The following is a 27696-nucleotide window of genomic DNA, read 5'->3' on the forward strand; positions in this document are numbered from 1 at the left end:
AGACAAATACCATATGACTTCACTCATATGAGGACTTTAAGAGACAAAACAGATGAACTGAAGGGAAGGGAAACAAAAATAATATAAAAACAGGGAAGGGGACAAAACGTAAGAGACTATTAAATACAGAGAATAAAAAGAGGGTTGATGGGGGGGTTGTGGGTGGGGGATGGGCAAAATGGATAAGGAACATTAAGGAATTTACTCCTGAAATCATTATTGCACCATGTGCTAACTAACTTGGATGTAAATTAAAAAAATAAATCAAATAAAAATTTTTTTAATTAAAAAAAAGTAAAATGTATTAAAATGAAAAATTAAAAAAAAATTGAGTAACTGAAATCTAACCATGGACATCTCCACTAGCACTGCCGTTGAAATAATCAATTATCCACAGAGGCTGTCTGTGCTAATGGACACACCTAGTGACATTGATTTGTAACCCCCAGACCCACCAGCTCACTGCTGTTCATGATGGCAGGGCGAGTGCTCTGACGTGCGTCACCCATCGCATGTGTCCTGTGAGGCTGAACGAGTTGCTGCTCTGCATTTCCATGGTAAGTCCCACACTGTAAACACGTGTCCTTTTCAGGGTCTATTTGGTGCCACATTTTCTGCATTTACATGCACTTTCCTGGTGATTTCAGTGTTTCAAAAGGCCCTGAAGCCCAGAGCTGCAGGGCTGACAGGTGTTCCTAAGCACAAGAAAGTGAGATGAGCCTCACTGACAAAACTACGGTGCAGGTAGGTCCTGCTCAGGCTCGCGATGCAGAGTCGTGTGCCTTTGAGTTCAGTGGTAATGAATCAACAATGCGGTAAATCCAGGAAAAGGAAATTCTTGATGTCTATTTGGAGCCACCTAAGAAAATGTTAAAGTAACATCTAGGATGTTATGATGATGCCACGGAAAAGAGGGGGAAAGAGCTCAATATGAGGATTCATGAGATGATGATGATGATTTCTAGCTGTTTCTAAAGGCATCATGGGTGGCACAGTTGTGAAGTTGAAAGCCAAAGACACTGGGGATCAAAGTAACCAGGCCTGGAAATGTCACAGTTCTGAGCTGGTATTTCAGGATAGGGAAATACAACATACAATAAATTATTTGGAAGTGTGTGTGTGTGTGTATGTGTGTGTGTAAAATAAGGTGTCTTTAATCAAAAACACACAGGAAACAAGGCTGTGTATTCATCAGTGGGCAAGTGTTGCAGGAAGAGGCTCCCATGATCCCAGCCCTCTATTAACTCCAGGAGCAACGGCTCACTGTGGCTGACTCCGTGTCCTCAGGGACTGTGACACAGCAGCCACGAATATGAGGATGCTCTATATGCCCTCTCCCTGCCGGACCCCGTTCATTCCTGAGCACAACACTCTTCCTGTCTTTTCTGGACCCACTCGTTTCCCTCCAGGGACGCACTCACACTGCTACCTCTCAGGCACCACATTTATGCACCTGTGAATCCCCTGCTGGTTTTGCTAAAATGCAAATTGTGATGCAGTGAACCTCAGTTGAGGCCAAGCCCCTATATTGCCAACAAGCCCCAGGGTGACATCTCTGCTGCTGTCCTGAGGGCCTCAAACAACCAGGACCTGCATCTGCCCTCCTCCTTTTATCCACAACAGGTCCACTCCAACAGGTGTCTGTATTTAAACAATAAGACTGTTCACAAACAAAACTGTGTTTTCCTCAGAGGCTCACAGATGTTCCCAAGGAACATTGAGAGTGTCAAGTCTCCAGGCAAAGTGAGAGAAGACTTTTAACAAGAAGAACATCAAACATCTCAACTACTACACACATGACAGGAGGCGAAAGAAGAAAAAACTATGAAATTGGCATCAATTCAACACAGACTTTTATTGAGGACATATTCCATGCAGGTGAGACTCTTGTCAAGGATGCAAATATTAAAAAGACACGGGCTTTGCACTCAAGAGACCTAGGAATTGGAAGGGAAAAAGGATGTAAATCTGGGGCAAAAAGGATGGGAAGTGAGGCGCAGATTACCCACAGTGCAGGTTAAAGTGGCAGAAATTCACACCAGGCAGAGACCGCTTCCTCTTGTGGATCAGGGAAGGCTCCCTGGAGGAAGTGACACAGATGCCTGTGACCCATGGAGGTACTCGGACTTCATTTTACTCTGAGATAAATTAGAGATTTAAGCCCCAGCATCAGGTCAGAACAAGAAATCCTGCGAAATTACACTTAACTCATCTTGACAACCCATCATCGAGCAGAGAGAAAAGACAAAAGTTGCACACAGAGACTTGCAAATCCATCACCACTGAGCTGGGTTTAAGTATGTCCTGACTCCTGGGCTGCCGGGATCTTGCTCTAAAGGGAGGCCAGTGAACCGATGTCTCCAGTGTGTTTTCCTGGGAAGATCAAATTGGAAATTGCTCTGCAGCGGGTGTAGGTGAGGACAGCAGGGAGAGGGGCACGGGGAGGAAGAGGGCTGAGGACAGAGAGGAAGGTAAGGAGACGCATGGGAAAGAGCAGGAAGGTGGTTCCAGACTTACCGACGCTTCCAGAGCCAGAACACAAGACCTGCCAGAAGCACCAGGGGCACGATCACCACCAGGAAGACCAAGCCCACCGGGTGGTGCTGCTCTGTGGGTTTGGTGCAGACGGTGTCAATTCCCATCCATCTTGGGTTCGACTGCACCTTCCTGGTCCTTTTTGCTCCCGTCACCCTCTGCCTCACCAACCACCCTTCCTCCTTCTCGTTTCCCATCCCTGATCAGAGGTGGACACTTCACCAAACACTCTGCTTCCTCCCACGTCTGTAGGATCCTCACCTTCAGCTCTCCATTTCTTGCATTATTAATTTTATGTCCTTTATGATCTGCAGTCCCGAGAATCCCAAATGTTTCATCTCACTCTCCTGCTCTGCTTCAGGACCACCCACCCCCTTTCCCAGCTGGACCCCTACCCTTTCTCACCCCAGTAGAGGACCACGTCCTGGCCTCCTAGACTGCTGTGTCTCACTCAGCAAGACAGGCCAGCTGCCTCTCTGGCTTCCACGTCCAAGGACGTCTGAAGATACCATGTCCCATCAGCATGGGGCAAGAGTTCGCCTCGCCGGGTGCCCTGTTGTTCCTGGTCACCCCGCATCCACGTCACCCACACTGGCTTTGGGTAGAAGCCAGAGATGTGGCACACAAGGAGCAGACGGCCAGGACCCGGACTGGGGCCAGTGGACAGCCAGGCCTCTGGCCTCACTGCAGAGACAGGACAGGCATTCTCAGACTGAGAGGGTACGTCTTCACATCACATTAGAAATACACATCTTTCCACCTCTAGGAACCTGTCACCATCATCCTCTGACTCTCTTGGCCCCTACTCCACCAAATTTGAGAATATGGTGCAAATTTATGAGTGCACGGAGAGATAATGCTTGGAGAGAGGGAGCAGGACTGACCTTGTCGTTGAAGGTCTGCCTTCCCTGCCTCAAGAAGACCCAAGAGGAAACGGGGGCAGATGTCATTAATATTTGCTTGTATTCGTAAGTTGACCACATGGTACTGATTGAATAGTTTGGAGACCTGCTGAGCTCTCCTTCCTTCCTCCCTTTGGAGATGGCCACCATGACGTGTTCTGGAAGCTCACAAGATCTGACCCTTTATATGCAATATGCATGAAGCCTGTTGATGCTCCTCCAAAGTGAGAATCGCAGCCTCCTGCCAGCTGTACCTGAAAGGGATCTGGGAAGAGAGAATGTGAGTTACAGGAAATGGAGAGGGAAAGAGATGAAAGGAGATGAGTGGAAGCAAAGGACAGAGGAAGCAGAGGAGAAGTTGAGGGCATTGGACAGAATGGAACAAAGTTTGGTTTGAGTGGAGACTCAGACAGAGGGGAAGTGGTGGTCGCTGGAGGCAGAAGAAAGGTAAATTACTGAGAAAGGAGCACATGCTGGAGAAGCAGGAAGGATGTGGGCAGAGAACAAGGAAGGGCTCCACAGGGGAGCTGTGATGAAATCGTCAAGGGTGAGGGGAAGGCAGCGGGCAGAGGGAACACGTAGACAGACAAATGTCTCTGATGGGACTGAATGGGGAGAAAAGCACATTTCAAGGATCAGTCACAGAGTGAGGGAGAGGAGAGTCTCTGGCCGGAGGCCAGGGAATGGGGTGGTCATGGGAGACTCTGGTGCGAGACAGGAGAACACAGCCTGGTGTCAAGGAGAGGAGGGGAAATAGCAGAAGGCGTGAAGCTTTTCAAGTTCGGGGTCTGGCTTCTGCCTCCTGAACACAGGGGTGTGATTCTGTTTTATGATGGGGAGTCGAGAGGTTCAGCAGCCAGGGGAGGCTCTTTCCTGGAGGAAGAAGGAATTCATGGTGACACACACAGGCCACCTCCATCCCACGTGTCCTGAGGGACCCGAGCTCACATTCAAGCTGCCATTGACTGGCATGCTCCTGAAATATCAGAGGAAATCTCGTGGAGAATGTGTGAAATGACTTTTCTTGTTGCATTAGCTCCTCATTGCTGAAGTTGCCCCTGGACCACGGCCACAGAAAAATGAAAGCGCCCGTCTTGCTGGCCCAGCCACGAGTCTGCAGTTCATCCAGCCAAGCCGAGCCCTGATTCTGTGTCCAGGAACGGTTGCAAAAGGATGTTGCCAGGATGGTTCGAAAAGAGATTGGCTCTTGGAAGTCTGTGCCAGAAGAACAGATAGACATTGGGAAGGAGAGAGAATGCCAAAGAAAGTTGCCAGGGAGGGGCCCGAAAATCTAGAGGACAGGGAGCCGTAATTCTCTCAGGAGACATGTGCTGCCCCGGAGCCCCAAGCTTCATCCCCATCCTTCAGAAATGGGATCAGGGATGTTCAGGAACAAACAAGGCTGACATCCCTCACTCCCCAGGAATGTGCTTGGGAACCCACACCACAAGTGCACACACGCACACACACACACAGATAAATGCACATATGTACACACACACACTCAGAGTTGCATGTGTATGCACAAACATAGACATGTATACAAAGAGCCGTACGGACACACACAGAGACATGCAAACAGGCACCTATATGCACATGCTCATACCTGCTAACACTTGCATGCAGACGCACAAGCACAGGTACACACATCACAAACTCGTGTACCCATGCAGACACACATGTGCACACACGCAAACACACATGACTCACATGAGCACACACAGGTATGCATATGTAAGCGTGCATGCTTGTGCTCCCACAGGGCGTGCCCAGAGTCTTCACCATCGTCAGTGTCACCACCTGGGACAAGAACCGTGAGCAACACCAGTTGCAACAACAGCATCTTATGTGCAGATGTTCTTTCTTTCTCTCCGAAAGTGGGTCTTCGGCGTCTGTTCTCACAAACCTCCCCACACGCAGCCCCTCTCTTCTGACTTCCTTCTCAACACACACGCCTGCCCTGAGTCTCCGCGACAATGCAAATGGGCTCCGCCCTCAACCCTGGACACCTACTCAGACTCTCACTTCCCCTCCGGGTCTGACCCTCCTCTCGGCTTCCAGCTTCTCCCTGTCACCAGCCTCCGTCGTGCTCCCTGAGGCCCTGATTCAGGCCCTGTTCAGGCTGGGGAACAAGTCTCGTGTGGCATGGAAAAGGGACCCTACCTCTCGTGCCTTTTCTCCTCATCCAGACAGTAACCCATGAAGACACACGACTCCCCAGCACCCAACCCTGGACCCTGCTGTCACCCTGTCCCTCGTGCCCTTGGGTCACTGCCCATGGACTCCCTTGCCTGTCTTACCCCTTCTGCAACCCATTCACATCTCTGACTTCTCACTGTCTGTGTTCAAATACAAAATGAAGCAGCTTGATTTGAAGGTCACCTTCCCTTAACTGGGGGGACAGGAGTTTAATCATGCAAATAATCTCGCCTTCTTGGGGGATAGAGAGGGTCCATGTGAGAGAGGACCTCACTTGTGATGAACAGAGAATTCCTCACTGACGGGGGAAGACTTACATTTCTGGGGGAGGTTGGACTGCACTTAGGTTAGGTGAAACAAGGTTTGGGGAGTTGGCCTGCCCAAGGCACCATTTTGAGCCCATGGGTTTCTTTTAACACTCTATTCGCTTTTCCAAATTTCGCCATGATTGCCTGTGTAACAGTATCAACAACCACCAATTCACCAATGTGTTTAGGGGAGAATCAGTTGCCATCAGTGAGACCACAGGACCCTGAAACATCTATGACTACTGGTGTGAGGTGACATCTCATTGTGGTTTTGATTTGCATTTCCCTGGTGATCAGTGATGTGGAGCATATTTTCAAATGTCTGTTGGCCATCTGGATTCCTTCTTCAGAGAAACTTCTATTCATGTCTTCTGATTATTTGTCCTTTTGCCGTTGAGTTGTACAAGTTCATGATATATTTTGGATACCAATCCTTTGTCAAACATGTTATTTGTTAATACCTTCTCCCATTCCATAGGCTGCCTTTTAGTTTTGTTGATTGCTTCCTTTGCTGTGCAGAAGCTTTTTATCTTGATGTAGTTTCCATAGCTTATTTTTCTTTTTGTTTCCCCCGCTTCCAGAGACATAATAAGTTAGAAATAAGTTTCTGTGTATAATGTCAGAGACATTACTGCCTGGATTTTCCTAGGATGTGTATGATTTCAAGTCTTACAGTATGGTATAAGAAAGTGGTCTAGTTTCTATCTTTTACATGTGGCTGTCCCATTTTCCCAACACCATTTGTTAAAGAGACTTTCTTTTTCCTATTGCATATTCTTGCTTTCTTTGTCAAAGATTAATTGACCATAAGATTGTTGGTTTATTTCTGGGCTTTCTAGTCTCTTCCATTGATCTCTGTGTCTACTTTTGTCCCAATACCATACTGTTTTGATTACAGCTTTGTAGGATAACTTGATATCTGGAATTGGGATATCTCCAGCTTTGTTTTTTTTTTTTTTTTTTTTTTTTCCTTTTTCTCTCATGATTGCTTTGGCCATACAGAATCTTTGGTGGTGGCATAAAATTTTATGATTGCTTGTTTTAGTTTTGTGAAAAATGCTATTGGTATTTTGAGACTCATTGCACTAAATCTGTAGATCACTTTGGGTAATATATCCATATTCCCAATATTTGTTTTTGCATTCCATGAGCCTGGAATATCTTTCCCTTTCTTTGTGTTACCTTCAATTGTTTCATCAATGTGTTATAGTTTTCAGAGTACAGGTCTTTCACCTCTTTGGCTAAGTGTATTTCTAGATATGTTATTATTTTTGGTGCAACTGTAAATGGGATGGTTTGCTTAATTTCTCTTTCTGCTGCTTCATTATCTTTGTATAGAAATGCAAAGGACTTCTCCATACTGATTTTGTATCCTGTGACCTTACTGAATTCATGTATTGGTTCTTGTTGTTTTGGGGGAGGCGTCTTTAGGGTTTCTATATATATAGTATTGTGTCATCTGCAAATCGTGAATATTTTTCTTCTTGGCCCACTTGGATGCCTTTTAGTCTTTCTCTTGTATGATTGCTGTGGCTGACACTTCCACTATTATGTTGAATGAAAGTGGTGACAGTGGTTAGCGGACATCCTTATCTTCTTCCTGACTTTAGGCGAAATGCTCTCAATTTTTCACCATTAAGTATGATGTCAGCTGTGGGTCTGTTACATACGATCGTTATTATGTTGAGTTATGTTACATCTACATCTATGTTGTTGAAGGATTTTATCATCAATAGATGTTGTACTGCGTCAGATGCTTTTTCTGCATTTATTGAAATGATCATACAGTTTTTATCCTTTCTCATGATGTCATATATCGTGCTGATTCATTAGTGAATACTGAATGACACTTGTACAGCAAGAATAAATTCCATGTCATCATGAGGAATGAATTTTTAATATATTGTTGGATTTGGTTTGCTAATATTTTGTGATGGATTTTGGATCTTTGTTCATCAGAAGTGTTGGCCTGTAGTTCTCTCTTTTTGTAGTGTCTTTAACTGCTTTTGGTATCAGGATAATGCTGGCTTCATGGAATGAATTTGGAAGCTTTCCGTCCTCTCCTATTTTGTGGAATAGTTGAGAAGAATAGATATTATTTCTTTAAATATTTGGTAGAATTTTCTTGTGAAGCTGTCGTGGACTTTTGTTTATTCAGAATTTTCTCCCTGCTGATTCAATTTCATTGCTGGTAATTGGTCTGCTCAAATTTTTTATTTATTCCCACTTCATTTTGGCAATTATATGTCTAGGAATCTATCCATTACTTGTAGGTTGTCCAGTTGGAGGCCTATAATTTTTCATAAAATTCTCTTAAAATCCCTTGTATTTCAGTGGTGTCACTTATTGTTTCCCCTCTTCATTTCTGATTTTGTTTGAGTTTGCTCTATTGCTTGCTCTTTTTTTAATGAATCTGGCTACATTTTTATCAATTTTTGATCTTTTAAAGGACCACCTCCTGGTTTCATTGAACTGTCTTCTGTGGTTTTTTTTTTTCCCATATCATTATTTCTGTTCTAATCTTTATCTTTTTCCTTTCTTCCACTGCTTTTTGTTTTTATTTCTCCTTTTCCTAGCTCCTTTAGTTGTATGGTTAGGTTGTTTCTTTAATAATTATCTTGTTTCTGGGGCGCCTGGGTGGCTCAGTCGGTTGAGCATCCAACTTTGGCTCAGGTCATGATCTCGTGATCTGTGAATTCAAGCCCTGTGTCCAGCTCTGTGCTGACAGCTTGGAGCCTGGAGCCTGCTTCGGATTCTGTGTTTCCCTCTCTCTCTGCCCCTCCCTGCTCATGCTCTGTCTCTCTCCCTCTGTCAAAAATAAATAAAACATTTAAAAAAATATTTTTAAATAATTATCTTGCTTCTTTAGAGAGCCATGTATTGCTATAAACGTCCCTCTTAGAACTGCCTTTGCTGCATTTCAAACTTTTGGGCCATTGTGTTTTCATTTTCCTTTGTCTCCATGTATTTTCTTTATTTCCTCTTTGATTTCTTGTTTGACCCATTCATTCTTTAGTAGCATGTTATTTAACCTCCATGTATTTTACGCTTTTTCCAGATTTTTTCTTGAGTTTTATGTGTAGTTTCATATTGTTTATGTCAGAAAAAGATGCTTGGTATGATTTTGATCTTTTTCAATTTATTGAGACTTGTTTTGTTGCCTAATATATAATATATTCTGGATAATCTTCCAGGTGCACTTAAAGAGTTGTGTATTCTGCTGTTTTAGGATGGAATGTTCTGAATATATCATTTAGATCTATCAGATCCAAGGTGTCATTCAAAGCCATTGCTTCTTTGTTGAATTTCTGCTTGGATGGTCTGTCCATCAATGTCATTGGGGTGTTAAAGTCTCCTACTATTATTGTATTACTATGGATTACTTCCTTTATTTTTGTTACTAGCTGATTTATGTATTTGGGTACCTCCATGTAGGGTGCAGAAATATTTACAATTATTATGTTTCTTGTTGGATTGTTCCCTTTAGTGGTATATAGTGTCTCTCTTTGTCACTTGGTACAGTTTTTATTTTAAAGACTATTCTGTGTGATACAAGTATTGCTACCCTGGCTTTCATTTCGCATCCATTTTGCTAGATAAATTCTTCTCCATCCCTTCACTTTGAATCTGCATGTGTCTTTAGGTCTGAAATGAGTCTCTTGTAGGCAGCATAGAGACAAGACTTGTTTTTTTATCTATCTCATCACACTATGTCTTTGGATTAGGGCGTTTAATCCACTTACATTCAATATATCTACTGATTGGTATGTATTTATTGCCATTTTCTTTACTCCTTTTGTGGTTGTTTTTGTATTCTTTGTTTCTTTCTCCTCTTGCTCTTTTCCTCATGATCAGTTGGGCTCTTTAATGATATGCTTGGATTATTTCCTCTTTATTTTTTGATAGCTATTCCTAATTTTTGATTTATACTTTTCATTCAGTTTCTACATAATATCTTCTGTATATAGCAGTCAATGTGAACTTATTGGTCACTTCACTTTGAGCCCATTCTTTATTCCTCTCCCTCTCGCAGCCCCCACTTTTTAAGTATATGGTGTCATAATTTACATCCTTTTATTTTGTAAATTCTGTGATTGATTTTTATGGATATCTTTATTTTTACTGCTTTTGTGCTTACTTCACTTTTGGTCTTTCCTTTCTACTCACGGTCCCTTTTAATATTTCTTGTACTGATGCTTTGTGGTCATTAATTCCTTTAACTTTTGTTTGTCTGGAAAAATCTTAATCTCTATTTCTATTCTGAATGATAGCCTTGGTGGATAGAGTATTCTTGCTTGCAGCTCTCATTCCTTCAGCAGTTTGAATACATCATCACACTTCTTCTGGCCTGCAAAGTTTCTGCTGAAAAATCAGCTGATAGCTTATGGGTTTCTGTTGTATCCAACTGTCTTCTTTTCTCTTGCTGGTTTTAAAATTCTCTTTTATCATGATGCTTTGTCATGTTCATTACTACATGTCTTGATGTGGACCTCCTTGGGTGGATTTTGTGGAGGCTCTCTATGCCTTCTGATTCTTGATTTCTGTCTCCTTCATCAGATTTGGGAAGATTTATGCTATTATTTCTTCAAATGTCCTCCCCCGTTTCTTTCTCTTCTCCTTCTGTGATTTCGATAATTCCGATGTTATATGCTTAATGGTATCTCTGAGTTCCATAAGTCTGTTTTCATTTTGTTTTTATTTTCTCTCTCCTATTAAGCTTGATTGCTTTTCATTACCCTGTCCTCCAGGTTGCTGATCCATTCCTCTGCTTCCTATAGTCTACCCTTCATTCCATGCGTGTATTCTTAATTTCATGTATTGTGCTCTCTTTCTCTGATTCTTTTTTATGTTTTCTCTCTCTTTGTTGAGGGTCTCATTGAGGTCCTCCTCTATTTTCTCAAGTCAAGAGAGTATCTTTATGACAATTACTCTAGATTCTCTGTCAAGGAGGAGTTAAGACAACAGACTAATAGGGGAACCCTGAGCTTGCCTCATCCCTGAACACAGTTAGATGAATATCAAATCATTTGAATACCCAAGGAATTGATTTGAGAACGGAGAGAGCAACAATGCAGAAGTGGAGGTAGAAAAGTGACCACATCATGAAAGGTAAAAGCTGCAAAGAGTTGATTTGGGGGCCAAAACATCTGTGGGTATTGCAAAGGGAGGGAGCCCTGATCATGGAGAGAGGAGAGAGCAGAGAGAGTGTATGAGGGACAGAGAGAGAGAAAGTTGAAAGTCCCTGCAGGGGATTTCACAGTAAGAACCCTTCCCCAAAACCATTGACTGGGAAAAGAAGAGGGCTTGACCATCGCGAGTTTTTATAAGAGCAGAGTGTACAGTCTAAAGTTTTGGAGGCCCACACCATCTCCAGTGTCCTGCGTGGTGGGTTTGGTGGTGCTCCAGTGAGGAAGGAGGGTAGAGACCAGAAATGGTCAGCATAGTCTGAGTATTTCCTGGGGAGAAACAGCTCCCAAGCATTTGGGAGAAGTGGAACAGTCTTTCTGGGGACAGAAACCTGGTAGGCACCAATGTGCTGCCCTATTCACTGGCATAAGAACATAGACACCAGCTAAGGGTAGCAAACCTTAATGCCAGATTTTTGCTGAGTTTGATCATAAATTCTGAAATGCTACAGAGTCATGCAACCGATATCTGGGGCAAACTGTCAAACAGCAAAAGCACAACAGACTCCCCCCCCCCCCCAAGATTAGCACAAGTCCACACTAATCTCTAAACTTTGGAGTTTTGTAACCCAGCTGTGTGTCTTAGAGAAAACACAGGATGGGACACCTGGGTGGGTCAGTCGGCTAAGCATCTGAGTTTGGCTCAGGTCATGATCTCATGGTTCGTGTGTTCAAGCCTGGCATCAGACTCTCTGCTGTCAGCATGGTGCCTGCTACAGATCCTCTGTCCCCTTCTCTCTGTGACCCTCCTCTGCTCTCAATCTCTCTCTCTCTCTCTCTCTCTCTCTCTCTATCAAAAAGAAACATTTATGAGGAGGAGGAGGAGGAGGAGGAAAAGGAGGAGGAGGAGGAAGAAGAAGAAGGAGGAGGAGGAGGAAGAAGAAGGAGGAGGAGGATGAGGAAGAAGAAGGAGGAGGAGGGTGGAGGAGGAGAAGAAGAAGAATTGTGCTGTGACAGACAGACAGCTCTGACACAGTCAGGGTGAAGGCAGACATCTAGAAGAAGCCAGGGGCATAAGAGTGGTGATTATTTGCTCTTCTGTGAGGGCTTCCCAAAGAGTGGCAGGCACCAGGTTCTCACTCTGGGGATGAGAGTGGGGCGATGCCATTCACCCCCCTTCAGCACTGTTTAGTCTCAGTAAGCAAAACAGTGCCACCCAGGGGAGGCTGGAGCCTCTGATACCAAGCCCCACCCTCCTGGACCCAGCAGATGCATTCTCCACTAGGACAAGTCCCCCTGAGAATCAACACAGATTGCCCCTTTCCCAGAAGACAAGCATAAATACCTCTCACATACCAAGTCTACTGATCATAGAGTGCTACAAAGCACTCTGTGAATCCAGCTTCCTTTTTATTGTTTTTTTTACTTTTTTATTTTTTTTTATTTTATTAATTTATTTTTCTCTTATTTTTTGATCAAACTTCTTTTAAAAAGAAGACCAAAACACACATAGAATATAGCTTCCCTTTTTAGTTTTATTAATTATCATCATTATTTGGATCTAGCTACTTTAGCAAGCAGACCAAAACACATATAGGATTTAGCTTCCTTTTATTTTTTTTTTTATTTTTGGAATTTTTCTTAATGTACCCATTACTCACAGGAACAGAAATAATATAGACTTCATTAACAAAAAAACAAAAAACAAAAAAGCAGTGACCCAGACTAAATGACAAGATGGAGTAATTCACCCCAAAAAGGAACAAGAAGAAGAAACAGCCAAGTATTAAATCAATACAGATACAAGTGAATCGTTGGAACCAGAATTTAAAACAATAATCATAAAAATTCTATTTGGTCTTAAGGAAAGTATAGAAGACATCAGAGAGTCTCTTACTGTAGAGATAAAAGAACTAAGACCTTTTAGGAAGAAATTTTAAAATGCTATAACTGAGATGCAAAGCTAAGTGGATGCAATGACAATGAGGATAGATGATGCAGAGAAACAAATAAGCAAAATAGAAGATAAAATTATGGAAAATGATGAAACTGAAAGAAAGTGGGAAATAAAGGTATTGGATCATAAATGGATACTTAGAGATCTCAGGAACATCTTAAAGCATAACATTCATATCATAGGAGTCCCAGAAGATGAGAAGAAAAATGAGCAGAAGGTTTATTTGAACAAAGTATAGCTGAAAACTTCCTTAATCTGGGAAAGGAAACAGACATCAAAATTCAAGAAGTGCAGAGAACTCCTATTAAATTCAACCAACCTGGCCATCACCAAGACATAGTCAGACTCACAGAAAACACAGACAAGGAAAGAATCCTGAAAGCAGCAAGGGGGGAAAAATTCCTTAATTTATAAGGAAAACAGAGCAGGTTTGTAACAGCTCTGTACATACTAATGTGGCAGGCCAGAAGGGAGTGGCAAGATAAATTCAATGTGCTAATTCAGACAAATGTGCAGCCAAGAATACTTTATCCAGCAAGGCTGTCATTCAGAATAGAAGGAGATATAAAGTGTTTCCCAGACAGACAAACGAACACTCAAAGATTCATGATCACTAAATCAGCCTTGCAAGAAATATTAAAGGGGACTCTTAGAGTGGGGGAAAGGACCAAGCAACAAAGACTAGAAAGGAACAGAGAATACCACCAGAAACGCCAATTTTACAGGCAACACAACGGCACCAAATTCATCTCTATCAATAATCACGATGAATGTAAAGAGAATAATGTTCCAATCAAAAGACATAGGTTATCAGAATGCTTAAAAACAAGACCCATTTATATGCTGCCTACAAGAGACTCATTTAATACCTAAAGACATCTGCAGATTGCAAGTGAGGGAACGGAGAATGATCTGTCATGCAAATGGATGTCAAAAGAAAGCCAGAGAAGCCATACTTATACAAGACAAACTAGATTGTAAACCAAAGACTGGAACAAGAGATGAAGAAGTGCATTGTATCATATATAAGGGGGTCTATCCATCAAGAAGATCTAATTTAACTACTTATGCCCCCACTGTGAGAGCACCCAAATATATAAAACAATTAATGACAAACGTAAAGAAACTCACTGATAATAATACCATAATAGTAGGAGATATTAACACTCCACTTACAACAATGGACAGATCATATCTAAGTAGAAAATCAACAAGGGAATAATGACTTTGAATGACACGCTGGACCATATGGACTTAACAGATAATTCAGAACATTCCATCCTACAACAGCAGAACACACATTCTTTTCAAGGGCAAAGAGTACATTCTCCAAAAGAGATCACATGCTGAGTCACAAATCAGCCTTCAACAGGTATAAAATATTGAAACCATACCACGCATATTTTTAGACCCCAACACTATGACACTTGAAGTCAACCACGAGAAAAATTTTGTTAAGATCACAAATACATGGAGAATAAACAACATTCCACTAAATTTCCCAGAAAATTAAAGATGAAATAAGAAAAATACACAGGACCAAATAAAAATGAAAAGACGACAGTTCAAAACCTCAGGGATTCAGTAGTGGCAGTCCTAGAGGGTAGTATATTGCAATACAGGCTTATGTCAAAAGAAATAAAATACTCAAATACACAGCTCAATATTACACCTAAAGGAGCTAGAAAAGAAATAGCAAATAAAGCTTAAAGCCAGCAGAAAGGGGGAAATAAAATATATTAGAGCAGAACCAAACAATATAGAAACAAAGAAAAATACGGGTAGAACAGATCAAAAAAACTATGAGCTGGCCCTATAAAGAATTAATAAAATTGATAAACTCTAGCCAAACTTATCAAAAAGAAAATAGAAAGGACCCAAATAAATAAAATCACGAATGCAAGAGGAAAGATCACAACCAACATCACAGAAATACAAACAATTATGAGACTACTATGAAAAATGATATGCCAACAAGCTGGACAATCTGGAAGGAATGGAAAGTTCCTAGAAACAAAATGGGAAGAAATAGAAAATTTGAACAGACCCATATCCAACAACAACAAAAAAAATTGAATCACTAATAAAAAATCTTTCACCAGACCAAGGGACAGAGCCAGATGGCTTCCCAGGGGATTTCTACCAGACAATTAAAGAGTTAATACCTATTACCACAAACTGTTCCAAAAATTGGAAAGAAAACTTCCAAACTCATTCTAGCAAACCAGCATTACCTTGATTCCAAAATCACACAAAGACTCCGCTGAAAAAAGAGAATTATAGGTCAATATCCCTGAAGAACATGGATTCAAAAATTCTCAACACGATAATAGCACATCAAATACAATAACACGTTAAAAGAATTATTAACCACAATCAAGTGGGATTTATTCCTGGGTTGCAAGGCTGTTTCAATATTCACAAATCAATCAGTGTGATACAGCACCTTAATGGAAAAAAGGATAAGAACCATACGATCATCTCAATAGATGCAGAAAAAGCATCTGACAAAATACAACATCCATTCATGGTAACAACCTTCAAAACAGTAGTGATAGAGGGAACATACTACATATCATAAAGGCCACATATGAAAGACCCATAGCTCATATCATCCACAATGGGAAAAACTAAGAGCTTTTCCTCTACAGTCAGGTACAAGACAGGGATATCCACCCTCACCATTATTATTTAACCTACTAGTGGAAGTCTTGGCCTCAGCAATCAGATAACACAAAGAAATAAATGGTATCCATATGGTCAAGGAAGAAGTCAAATATTCACCATTTGCAGACAACATGATACTCTATGTAGAAAACCGAAGACTCCACCAAAAGTTTGCTAGCACTGAATTCAGCAAAGTTGCAGGATATAAAGTCAATGTACAGAAACACGATGCATTTCTATACTCCAATAACAAAGCACAGAAATAGAAATCAAGGAATTGATCCCATTTACAATTGCACCAAAACCCATAAGATACCTAAGAATAAACCTACAAAAGAAGTAAACAATCTGTTCTCTAAAAACAATAGAACACTTATAAAAGATATTGAACGGGGCACAAATAAACAGGAAAATATTTCATACCCATGCATTGGAATAACAAACACTTTTAAAATATCTATACCACCCAAAGCAATCTACATATTCCATGCAATCCTTATCAAAATACCACCAGCATTCTTGACAGAGCTAGAACAATCAATCTTAACATGTGTGTGGAACCATAAAAGACCCTGAATAGCCAAAATACTTTTGAAAAAGAAAAGCAAACTGGAGGCATCATGACACTGAACTTCACACTATATTACAAAGCTATAGTCATCAACACAGGAAGCTACTGGCACGAAAACAGACACATACATGAATGGAACAGATTAGAAAACCCACAACTATACAGTCAACTAAAGTTCAACAGAGCAAGAAGGAATATCCAATGGAAAAAATCTCTTCAACAAACATTGTTGGGAAAACTGGACATCAACATGCCAAACAATGATACTGAGCAACTTTCTTACACCATACATAAAAATAAATTTGAAATGGATGAAACACACAAATGTAGGACAGGAAACCATCAAATCCTAGAGGAGAACACAGGCAGCAACCTCCTCTTTGACATTGGTTATAGCAACTTCTTACTAGACAGGTTGCTGGAAGCAAGGGACAGAAAAGCTAAAATAAATTATTGGGACTTCATCAAAATAAAAAGTTTCTGTACACTCAAGGAAACTACCAACTAAAACTGAGAGCAGCCTAAGGAATGGGAGAGGATATTTGCAAATGACATATCTGATAAAGGGTTAGCATCCAAAATCTATAAAGAACTTATAAAACTGAACACCCATGAAACAAATAATTCAGTTAAGAAATGGAAAGAAGGGATGAATAGTCATTTTTCCAAAGAAGACATCCAGATATCTAACAGATATATGAAAAGGTGCTCAAAGTCACTCATCAGGGAAATACAATCAAAATACCTCACAGCTATCAGAATGACTAAAATTAATAAAACACAGGAAACAACAGATGTTGGCAAAGATGCAGAGAAAGGGGAGCCCGCTGACACTGTTGATGGGAATGCAAACTGGCACAGTCACTATGGAAAACAGTGTGGAGGTTTCTCAAAAAGTTAACAATAGAACTACACCATGATCCAGCAATTGTACAACTACGTATTTGCCTAAAGGATACAAAAATACAGATTCAAAGGGTATTTATAGCATCATTATCAACAATAGCCAAATTATGGAAAGAGCCCCAAAATGATGAATGGATAAAGAAGATGTGGTGTGTGTGTGTGTGTGTGTGTGTGTGTGTGTGATGGAATATTACTCAGTAATAAAAAAAAAAGAAATCTTGCCATTGACAATGACATGGATGGAGCTACAGTGTATTATGCTAAGTGAATAAGTCAGTCATACAAAGACAGATACCATCTGATTTCACTTGTGGACAAAACAGACATACATATGGGAAGGAAGAAAAAAGAAAAAACAGGGAAACAAACCATAAGACACTCTTTACGAAAAAGAACAAACTGAGGATTGATGGAGGAAGATGGGTGGGAGATGGGCTAGATGGGTAATAGGCATTAAATAGGGCATTTGCGATGAGCGCTGGTTGTTGTGTGTCAGCGATGAATCACTGAATTCTACACTGACTCACCAAGTGTGCTGTTGCTCCTGCTGACCCCTATCCATGTCACCCACAATGGCTTTGGGTAGAAGTTGGAGATGTGGCACACCAGAAGCAGATGGCCAGGACCAGGACTGTGGCTACTGGGCAGCCAGGCCTCTGGCCCCACTGGAGAGACAGGACAGGTGTTCTCAGACTGAGAGGGAAGATGTTCACATCAGTTAAGATACACATCTTTCCACCTCTCGAAACCTGGCACCATCATCTCTCCTTCTTGGCCTCTTCTCTTCTGAAGTTGAGAAAATGTTGCAAATTTATGAGCAGGGAGAGAAAATGCTAGGAGGGAGGGAGCAGGACCGACCTTGTTGCTGGAGATATGCCTTCTCTGTGTCAAGAAGACCCAAGAGGAGACAGGGGCAGATGTCATTGATGTGTGCTTGTATTCTTAAGTGTAGCACATGGAACTGATTGCATACTTTGCAGACCTCCTGATCCCTCCTTCCTCCCTTTGGAGATGGCCACCATGACGTGTTCTGGAAGCTCATGAGATCTGATCCTTGAAACACAATCCACATGAAGCCTAGTGATGCTTCTCCAAAGTGCAACTCACAGCCTCCTGACAGCTATACCTTAAGGGGATCTGGGGAAGAGAGGTTGTGAGTTACAGGAAAGGGGAGGGAAAGAGATGAAATGAGATGAGTGGAAGCCAAGGATGGCTGAAGCCGAGGGAGAGGTTGAGGGTATTGGACGGAATGGAGCCAAGTTTGGTTTGAATGGAGGATCATACAGAGGGGAAGAAGTCAATAATTGAGGAAGGAACAACTGTTGGAGGAGAGATAGGAGAGGTGTGGACAGAGAACAGGGAAGGGTTCCACAGGAGAGCTGGGATAAAACCACCCAAAGTTAAGGGAGGGCCGTGGGTACAGGGAACACATAGACAGAGGCCACTGAGGGGATTAAATGGGGAAAAATGCAAATTTCAAGGATCAGTTACAGAGGGAAGGACTAGAAGGTATCTGAATGGAGGCCATGGAAAGGGGTGGTTACAGGGGACACAACTTGGAGACATGAGAGCACAGCCTAAGTTCAATGAGAGGAAGGGAAGTAGCAGAAAACATGAAGCTTTTCAAGATCAAGCTCTGGCTTCTGCTCCCTACCCAGGCTGGTGTGATTCAGGTTTATGATGGGGAGACATGAGAGTCAGAAGCAAGTGGAGGTTTTTTCCTGGAGGAAGAAGAAACTGAAGGAAACACACACACCTGCCACTTTCATCCACCTGCCCTGAGGGATCACAACACATATTCAAGCTGCCATTACCTGACACGGTCCTGAAATATCAGAGGAAATCTAATTTAGCATGTATGAAATTTCCTTTCATGTTCCATCGGCTTCTTGTTACCGAAGTTGCCATTGGACCAGGGCCACAGGAAAATGACAGTGCCAGTCTTGCTGTCCCAGCCATGAACCTACAGCTCTTCCAGCCAAGCGGAGCCCAGAATTTTGTGTTCAGGAATGGTTAGAAAAAGATGTTGTCAACATGGTTCAAAAAGAGATGGGCTCGTGGAAGCCTGTGCCAGAAGAACAGATAGACCAAGAAAAGGAGGGCATTCGGAAGGAGAGAGAATGCAGAAGAAAGGTGCCAGGGAGGGGCACTGAAATCTGGAGGACAGGGAGCCATAGTTCCCTCTGGAGACATGTGCTGCCCCAGAGCCCCGAATTTGCCACCCATTATTCAAAAGACAGAGGGCCCTGTGGTCAGGGATTCTCAGGAAGGAAGGAAGCTGACATCCCGCACTCCCCAGGTATGTGCTGGGGAACTGCACCACGAGTGTCCATACACACGGGCACAAGTGCACAAATGTGCACACACACTGAGAGTCACACGCAAATGCATACACCTAGACATACATATAAACATGGAAATGCAGACTCACAGAGACGCACACACAGACACCTACACACACATACTCATACATACTTACACACACATGCAGACACATCACATACACATACACTCTCTGAGCAGGGCCACCGTCCTCACCATCATCACTGTCACCACCTGGGACAAGAATCTTAAGCAACACCAGTTGCAACAACAACATCTTATGTGCAGATGTTCTTTCTTTCTCTCGGAAAGTGGGTCTTTGGTGTCTGTTCTCACAAACCTCCCCACACACAGCCCCTCTCTTCTGACTTCCTTCTCAACACACACGCCTGCCCTGAGTCTCCGCGACAATGCAAATGGGCTCCGCCCTCAACCCTGGACACCTACTCAGACTCTCCCTTCCCCTCTGGGTCTGACCCTCCTCTCCGGCTTCCAGCTTCTCCCTGTCACCAGCCTCCATTCTGTTTCCCGAGGTCCTAACTCAGGTGCTGGGGACCAAGTCTTGGGTGGCATGGAAAAGGGACCCTACCTCTCGTGCCTTTTCTCCTCATCCAGACAGTAACCCATGAAAACACACAGTTCCCAGCACCCACCCTGGAGTCTGCTGTCACCCTGTCCCTCGTGCCCTTGGAACACCCCCATGGACTTCCTTCCCTGTCTCACCCCCGCCCCAGCCCATCCACATCTCTGACGTGTCACTGCTTGTGTTAAAAAACAAAACCAACCAGGTTAATTTGAAGATCAAATTGGTGGTATTGAGTGAGTCATTAGTCAGGCAGCATCTCATCTGGAAGAAAGAGGGAGGCTCCCAGAAGTTGTACAAATGGGAGGTTTTTGTCAGAAGGAATTTAGCAAAAGAAGAGAGAGCAATGGCTGAGGGAATGTCGCCTTCCCTTAATTGTGAAGATGAACTATACATTTTGGTGTGCGGACTTTTAGCGTGCAGACTCTAGACTAAAACAAATCTGCTGGAAACAATATTTACTCAAGTGGTGACCCTTGCTGGTGTTTGCCCTCTCACAATCTGGACTCAGTGTTTCTACCCGGATCTCAACATCCAACGGGGCCTGGCAAGTGGTAGGTGCCCAACGATTATCTCTGAATGATTGAATAATTCACTTCAGGCATCAAATCATTCTTAAGATTATGGACTTCTTCGACATAAAGATCTTTGAAGAATCAAAAAGTGGTGGCTGTAATCTGACCTGATGAAATGAGAATCTTGCCCATTTTCTTTTGGATGCAAGCATATGCTAATAACCATGAAGTTCACACAGAGGGTCCTACGGCAAATCTACAATGAGAAATCATGGGAATTTATAGTGTGTGGACTTAATAGAGTGTTCTGGAATCATGTATCCAGATTCCCTTCCTACTGTTCCTGCTAGAATGTTCCATGCTTGTCTTATCATGAGTTGGCCGTGCTGGACACGCTGACCTTCTACCTCCTTGGTGTTCTTAAGTGTTTAAAGGCTCTTAAGTATTTGTTTGTGCTTTATATCTTCCAGATAATGTGTTTGGGCTATTGGTCTTGTTATTTTTTGGTTGACCGGTAAGCAGAAATAACCTCAGGCTAATGAGAGATAGACAATATTTTTTGGAATGTTCAGATTGGAATGCAGAAAGAAGAGCTCACTCCCCCACTTAAGATTTTGAAAGGCTGGATAATCAAAATGGCTTCTCCTGAGTCCATCAGAGCAGAAGGATCAGAGCAACTTGTTAACGTAAATACCAGAGAAATACAGACTCATCAAAAAAATAGGGCATGCAAACCCTTGCTTACCTGGGACAGATGCCAGAGGTTCTATAAGCCAGAAGGAATAATTCAGCTACAATTGCTAACAATTGACTGAAAGCAAGCAGAGTCCTGGGAGGTCCTGAGAGTCACAGACTCAGGAAATTCACTATATCTCCAGGATTTTGCCCACCAACCTCCCAGGGGTTCCAGATGGAATGGAGACCAGGATATGGACCAGAGAGCTGCTTTCTGGTGGTACAAGCCTGAGGTCTGACAGCAGCTCCCTCCTGAAAAAGGCTGGAAGACTACTATTCTCCACACAGAAAGGAGCCTTCACTGGGTGTGGGAAGGGCAGGGAGCCCCACTACCTCAGGGCACAGTGAGCCACTCTGCACGTGGGGGGAGGGGCAGTGGGGGAAGGGACAGGAACACACCTTGTCCCAGACTAAGAGGCTCCATCTTCTGAGGCAAAGGGGGAACTCTCGGAAGGCCCAGTCCCCAAACTGAAACACAAAGCACCTGGCTGAGGATGGGACTGGACCAGAGCAGAGGTAGCGTCCCCCTCTCTGTCCCAAGCAGACCAGCCATCAGGGAACCAAGGGCAGCTCCTGCTGGTGGGGGGACAAGACGATGAAGATACATAGCCTCGAGCCACATCCTATTTGAAACAGAAAATCTCAGACCCAAAAGAATGTCATAAACCGAGTTCCCACCCTGGGACTTCATACCCAATTGAACAAATTTCACAACCCCAGAAATGTAGTCTTACCCAGGCAGGCAGGAAAGTTTTCTTTCCATAGAGCAATGGGTCTGTCTCCTGCGTCCTCTCCAGCCCCCGATGATAAGACACGCACATTGTTCTTCCCCCAAGAAAGCAGGTCTGACTCCTGGAAGGCTTCTCATTTGCTGCTAATTCCCTGGCCCCACCCTCCCCCTATAAAAACCTTCATTTGTACAACCTCTCTGAGTGCCCACCTCTGTGCCAGATGGGGTGATGTGCGATTCATGGATCATTTAATAAAGCAATTATTGGTCAAGTTTATAAGGTGAAATTTTCTTATTTTAAGAGTTCTGAAGTTTACCTCTGGATGATTAAATATAGACATCAAAAAATAAATAAAATAAAAGCTTGGAGGACAATATTATTCATTATATCTTAAATATCTGGGCACAAGCTGCTTCTCATATGTTTTGAAACCAGTCTCAGAGAATATATTTACCATACAAACAGGAAAAGCTGAGGAAGTCATGAAGAAAGGAAGGAAGGAAGGAAGGAAGGAAGGAAGGAAGGAAGGAAAGAAGGAAGGGAGGAACAGAGGGAGGGAATGAGGGTGGGAGGGGGGAAAGAAGGGAGGGAGGGAGGGAGGGAGGAAGGGAGGAAGAAAAGGAGGGAGGGAGGACAGGAGGAAGGAAGGGAGGGAGGGAGGAAGCAAGGGAGGAAGGGAGGAAGGTGAAAGAGCGGACCTACGCAGGTCAACTCCATCTTGTTCTGTGTCCTCCACCTTGAGTGACTATGTCCCCGACATGGCCCCCTTTCCGGGAAAATCGCAGAAACCTCAGACCACGCCTCCTCCCCTTGAGTAACCTCCTGCTCACCTGTTCAAACTTCCTGATCAAAACATGCCCGGCAACCTGCATATCGGGACTCCGACCCTTCCCCAGCCAATCGGCTGAGGCCATGACCCTTCCCCAGCCAATCGGCTGAGGCCACGACCCTTCCCCAGACAATCGGCTAAGGCCACAACCACTACCTCACCAACTGCCCCTAGACCCCTATAAAACCTTTGTGCTTTTGAAACTCGCTGGTTCTCTACGGCATCTCACCGCTGCGTCGGTGCAGGTAGGGGATTGAGCTCAAGCTAGCTCGAAGAAAGGCTCTTTGCTTTTGCATCGGACTCGGCTCCATGGTGGTCTTTGGGGATCGCGAATTCTGGGCATAACATTTGGGGGCTCGTCTGGGATCCCCAAGACCCCCGAGGAACCCCCCACCCGGAGAGCCTGACTGGCCACGGTTAGTGTATGTTCGTTCCGTCTTTTCTGTGTGAGCTCATTTCTGAAATTCTGGTAGTGTCTGGCATGGTCTAAGTGGACGCACTGGAGGACCACGGGCCAGGAGTTTCAGAAGACGTTCCAATCCTCCCTTCTGGAGGGACGTGGATTGCCCTCAAAGGTCTGAGACGAGGCGGGTCGCTCCCGCCAGTCAGCACGAGACCATCGTCTAGCTTTCAGTTTTGCTTCCACAGAGTTGGAAGACTGTCTGTAGGGGCCCTCTGTTTGTTTCTGTGTTTCTCTGTTTTGTTCTGTGGACTTACTGGATGGACGTTATGGGACAGACTCAGACTGCTCCTCTAAGTATTATTATTGATCACTTTAAGGATGTGAGAGGAAGAGCTAACAACCTCAGTGTGGAAGTCCGAAAGGGTCGGTGGCAGGTTTTTTGTTCTAGTGAGTGGCCAGCTTTCAATGTTGGATGGCCATCAGAGGGAACCTTCGAGACCTCCCTACCATCCACCGAGTCAGGGGTATCATCTCTCTGCCCAAGACTGGCCATCCTGATCAGCTCCCTTACATTATCACTTGGCGGGACCATGTAAAAGACCCACCCTCTTGGCTTAAGCCCTTCCTAGCCCCGCTCCCTCCGGAGCCAAAACCCATTCTTGCCTTGCAGGGGACAGAGAAGAAGGAGAACAAGAAAAGTCTTACCCAACCTTTAATACCCCTCTATCCTGTCCGACGGGGAGGAGGACTGAAGGCGAATTAATTTTTCCTCCCCCATATAACCCCCCTAGGATGCTGGAAGAACACCATCCTCCCCCTCCGGGGGAGGCAGACGCTGTTCTGAGAGCGGGAGGTGGAAATGCTCCAGTGGGAAGCCCGCCCTTTACCAGACAAAGGGCTCAGAGGGAGCAATCCGCCTCCGCCGCTGACTCCACTATTCTGCCCCTGCAAGCCACCGGACCCCCAGACGCGGAGGGGAATCAGCCCCATCACTATTGGCCTTTCGCCACTAGTGACCTCTACAATTGGAAAGCTCAGAATCCTAAGTTTTCCGAGAAACCGGCAGGGCTTATTGATCTATTAGACTCTGTTCTTTTTACCCATCAGCCCACGTGGGACGATTGCCAGCAGCCTTTGCAGGTCCTGTTCACGACTGAAGAAAGAGAAAGAATCCTCAATGAGGCCCGAAAACTAGTTCCGAGTGCAGACAGGAATCCCACCACCAACCAGGCTCAGATAGATGCCTCCTTCCCCTTAACTTGGCCCCAGTGGGATTTCAACACAGCAGAAGGTAAGGATCAAAAAATACCCCATGTCTCAGGAGGCCCAGAAGGGGATCCAGCCACACAACCAGAGACTACAAAGCCTAGGGATACTAGTTCCTTGCCAGTCTGCCTGAACACCCCCCTACTGCCGGTCAAAAAGCCTCACACAAATGACTACCGACCGGTACAAGACCTCCGGGAAGTAAATAAGAGGGTCACGGACTTACACCCAACTGTTCCCAACCCATATACTCTCTTGAGCCCCTTGGCGCCCTCCAGGGTCTGGTATACTGTACTAGATTTAAAGGACACTTTCTTCAGTCTGCCACTGGCACCCCAGAGCCAACCCTTGTTCACCTTTGAGTGGCATGATCTGGAGGAGGGCTACAGCGGGCAACTCACCTGGACACGGCTGCCTCAGGGATTCAAAAATTCACCCACCATCTTCAACGAGGCACTACACGAGGACCTGGGTGAGTACAGAAGGGAGTACCCTGGCCTCACCCTCTTACAGTATGTAGATGACATCCTGATTGCTGCCGACACGGCCAAAGACTGTGAGTGAGGGACCCAGGACCTGCTGGCTACCCTGGGGGCCTTCGGGTACCAGGCATCCCCTAAGAAGGCTCAGATATGCAGGGAGAGGGTAAGTTACCTGGGATATATCCTGGAGGGCGGACAGTGGCGGTTATCAGATGCCAGAAAAGAAACTGTCCTAAAGATCCCTACTCCCACCTCCCGAAGAGAAGTAAGAGAATTCCTAGGATCGTCCGGCTACTGCCGCCTCTGGGTTCCAGGTTTTGCTGAGATAACCAGGCCCCTATATGAAGCTACCAAAGAGGGGGAAACATTTAAATGGGCTGAAAAAGAAGAAACTGCCTTTAATCGGTTAAAAAAGCTCTCCTAAGTGCCCCAGCCCTGGGCCTGCCAGACATTACGAAGCCCTTCCACCTCTTTGTAGACAAACATAAGGGAATAGCAAAAGGGGTTCTAACTCAAGCCTTAGGCCCCTGGAACCGCCCAGTGGTTTACCTGTCCAAGAAGATAGACCCAGTGGCTGCCAGCTGGCCGCCATGCCTAAGAATTATTGCGGCGACAGCACTCCTAGTCAAGGATGTAGACAAACTGACCCTAGGACAGGAGATCTGGATCACTACCCCACACGCCATTGAAGGGGTCCTGAAACAGCTTCCTGATAGATGGATGAGCAACACACGTATGACTCATTACCAGAGCCTCCTACTCAACCTTCCGTGGGTGTGGTTCCACCCCAGTGCAGCCCTCAATCCTGCAACCCTGCTGTCCGATCCTGACCTAGGTGCTCCACTACATGACTGTGCGGGAATCCTGGAACAAGTACATGGATTCTGGACGGACCTGACCGACTGGCCCCTCCCTGATGCCCAGGCTACTTGGTTCACTGATGGTAGCAGCTTTGTACGAGCCGGACACAGGTATGCGGGTGCAGCGGTGGTCACCAAAACGGACACCATATGGGTGGAGGCTCTACCCTCTGGAATGTCAGCCCAGCGAGCAGAGCTCATAGCCCTCACCAAGGCGCTGACGCTGGGAGCTGGAAAACGGCTTAACATCTACACAGACAGCCGTTATGCGTTTGCCACAGCTCATATTCATGGGGCAATTTATCAGGAGAAGGGTTACTGACAGCAGAAGGACAGACTATAAAAAATAAACAGGAGATACTTGACCTGCTTACGGCCTTATGGCTTCCTGCCAAGCTAGCCATTATCCACTGCCAAGGGCACTAGAAAACTGATAACCCGGTAGCTAGAGGTAATCAAAAGGCTGACCAGGCAGCCAAGGCAGTAGCCCTTACTTTAGTCCCCACCATGACCATACAACTACCAGACCCGGGAGACCCAGTTTTACCAGACCAGCCCAAATACTCCCAGGAGGAGCTACAGCAGATCAAGAAACTCCCCATGGCCCAGGAGATAAAGGGATGGTCGTATACACCTAACAAGGAGCTCGTGCTGCCAGACCAGCTCGGAGTCTCAGTATTAGAGCACATGCATCAGTCTACTCACATGGGGGCCCAAAAATTAAAAGACTTAATCCGACATGCCAGAATCAAGATGCACCAACAGGACACCAAAATAGAGCAAGTTGTATCTGCCTGCAAGACCTGCCAACTCACCAACGCGAAAGCCACATCAAATAAAGGAACCAGGCTCAGAGGCACCAGACCGGGAGCCCAATGGGAAGTCGACTTCACTGAAGTCAAACCAGGAAAGTATGGTTATAAATATCTTTTAGTATTTACAGACACCTTCTCTGGCTGGGTGGAGGCATACCCAACCAAGCATGAAACGGCTCAGACGGTGGCTAAGAAGCTACTGGAAGACATTTTACCCAGGTATGGTTTTCCTGCCATGATAGGATCGGACAATGGACCAGCTTTATCTCGCAGGTAACACAGGCAGTAGCCAAGGCGGTGGGGGCAAACTGGAAATTACCTTGTGCTTATAGGCCCCAGAGCTCAGGACAGGTAGAAAGAATGAATAGAACCCTAAAAGAAACCCTTACCAAATTAACCATGGAGACTGGCGGGGACTGGGTGACCCTCCTACCGTACACCCTTTACCGGGTTAGAAACATTCCTTACACTCTGGGTTTTACTCCCTATGAGATCATGTTTGGCAGGCCACCCCCTATTATTCCCAACCTTCTTGTTGAGTTTAAAGATCAAGAACTTTTTCTTTCCTTGAGAGGGCTCCAGAGGGCGCACGAGGACATTTGGTCATGCCTCCGTGCCATCTATGAGGCTGGCCCAACCCTGACACCTCTTCAGTACAGGCCGGGAGACTGGGTCTACGTCAAGAGGCACCACCAAGAGACCCTCGAGCCGCCCTGGAAGGGACCCTACATCATGGTGCTGACAACCCCCACTGCTCTCAAAGTAGACGGCATCGCCACCTGGGTCCATCACACCCACGTTCGGCCAGCGGACCCCTCCTTGATCCAGAAGGACTTCGTCACGCGATGGGCTGTCAATTGGGACCAACACAACCCGCTCAAGCTCAAGCTACAACGCATTCAACCCACCTAATTTGGTAACTCTGTTAGCTCTGTTTGGCACTGCTCATGCTGCCGAGAGTCCCCATGCCCCCCAAAACATCAC

The 27696-nt window shown here is 44.6% G+C and overlaps 2 pseudogenes; both read right to left on the minus strand.

Annotated features, from left to right (window-relative positions):
• Nucleotides 1-1892: 1892 nt before the first annotated feature.
• On the minus strand, nt 1893-5520 carry LOC132676128 (T-cell surface glycoprotein CD1a-like; annotated as a pseudogene).
• Nucleotides 5521-17618: 12098 nt separating this feature from the next.
• Nucleotides 17619-20210, minus strand: LOC132675305 (T-cell surface glycoprotein CD1a-like; annotated as a pseudogene).
• Nucleotides 20211-27696: the final 7486 nt, after the last annotated feature.

The sequence above is a fragment of the Panthera onca genome, chromosome F1 (assembly GCF_046562875.1).
Source record: "Panthera onca isolate mPanOnc1 chromosome F1, mPanOnc1 haplotype 2, whole genome shotgun sequence".
Classification (NCBI taxonomy): Eukaryota; Metazoa; Chordata; class Mammalia; order Carnivora; family Felidae; genus Panthera; species Panthera onca.